The sequence below is a fragment of the Vicia villosa genome, linkage group LG1 (genome assembly GCF_029867415.1).
Source record: "Vicia villosa cultivar HV-30 ecotype Madison, WI linkage group LG1, Vvil1.0, whole genome shotgun sequence".
Classification (NCBI taxonomy): Eukaryota; Viridiplantae; Streptophyta; class Magnoliopsida; order Fabales; family Fabaceae; genus Vicia; species Vicia villosa.
The window spans coordinates 58398303-58400335 of record NC_081180.1 but is presented as its reverse complement, the minus strand read 5'-3'; positions in this window follow the sequence as shown (position 1 = coordinate 58400335).

The following is a 2033-nucleotide window of genomic DNA, read 5'->3' as shown; positions in this document are numbered from 1 at the left end:
TTTGAATTTTCTTTGTATTGATACTCTCTTGTAAATGTTGTTAATAGGCTTAGAAATAATTTTAGTCTCGATTTTCTTTCATAGATTCAATTGGTATATGTGTGTTTGCGAATAATAGTTTGTTTGATATAGCTCTTGATTTTATTTGTCGCATATTGATTTTCTTTTACCCATTCCATGTATAGTTTTTTGTTGTTAATAAATTGTGTAGCTTTTATTATTTTGAATCCCTTGTATAGACAACTTAGATTAGAATTTAGATATAGTTCCCTATTGCATTCTTTTTCTTTTCAACATTTAAAACATTAATAAACGGAAGATGCGAATCATATTAAGAAAGTGATAGAGAAATGAGTGGGATTCATTCCCTAATTTGTTTCTCGATCACTTGGTGGCATAGAAACGAGTGGGATTTATTCCCTAATCTGTTTCTCGGTCACTGCCTAATGGGAGAGAAATGAGTGGGATTCATTCCCTAATCTGTTTCTCAAACATTAATTAATGGGAGAGAAATGAGTGAGATTCATTCTCTAATCTGTTTCTCAAACATTACATAATGGGATGGAAGTGAGTGGGATTCATTCCCTAATCTGCTTCTCGATCATTATACATTTTATATGATTCGAATCGCAAACAAACTCCCCTAAAAAACACACAAACAAAAACGCTTTAAAACACCTAACAATGGTTCAGACTAAAGCAAAGTAGAGAAAGTGGTGAGTGGCCCGGTATTGGGAACTGTTCATCACTCATCTACCCTAAAAGACACAAACCAATCTCTTTTCTCTTTTCTTAAGGGCAAGTTATCTCCGCTCCATTGCATCCTAGGCGATCCCTTGTGCAAGAGCGTGAGCGTTAACGCCGCCCAATTAAAAAACACAAAAACAAACAGAAAATCTTTAGCCGAGCTACGGTAACTCTGATTCCTGAAAAGGATACGTAGGCAGCGGGGTAGGGCCCGTGCGAGTATAATTCTTTATTTTCCCTACATTCGGCATTCATTTCGCATTTAGACATAGACATAGTACACACCCTTTAGATAGAAACAGACATAGGTGGATACCATCGAGTACGATGGGCGTGAGGGGTGCTAGTACCTTCCCCTTGCGTAACCGACTCCCGTACCTTGTTCTCTGGTCGCAAGACCCTGTTCCTTCCTTTGTTAGGTTTTCTGATATTCCTTTCCCTTATGGGATAAATATATTGGTGGCGACTCTGTTCATTTTTCGCGAGCGTGCGACAGCTGGCGACTCTGCTGGGGACGTTGCTAGACCTGTTGCTGGTCCATCCTTAGTGAGTCGATCCTAGCCTGCGTTTGTTTGTTTATTTACTGGGTGTTTATTTGTTTTTATGTCTATACCTTGTATATATGTTTGCATGTTTACTTTTCTGCTTGCATATCATGTTTATTTCTGTTTGCACATCATGCATATGGATTATATTCTGTGTTCCTTGGGGTCTTCTGTTCTGTTTTGCAGGTTGGGTGGGATTGTTCTATGAGGTAAAAGGCCCAATACCCAGGCCATGAGTGATACCTTAGGAACTAGGAATAGAGTGGCCATGACGGACAGAAGACGTATGTCTGATTGATCCGATCATGTATCCACGGGCAGAGCTTGGTTGAAAGAGGCAATATCGTATGATTACGCCTACTTTCAATCCTCTGTTGGCTTTTTTGACCTACCTTGACCTAGACTACACCCGTGAGTGGGGAGGGATATACATGACAGGTACCGTTGGTGACCGTTCTGTTCTGCTGATGACTTGTGTTCTCATGGTTTCATTGTGCCTATGCCGGACCTTTGATCCTGCAACGTCCGATCTTATCCAGAGGCAACACGCACTTCTCCTATGTGGGGAAACCTCCATTGCATCATTCTCATCATGGCATATTTATTTTCAAAAAAAAAGAGAGAAAGAAAAGATGTAAAAAAAAAGAGAAAAGAAGAAAGAAAAAAGAAAAGAAAAATAGTATTATTTCTCATATGCATGCCATTTTTCAGGGTATCTGAGGTTATTACCTTTCATCCAGG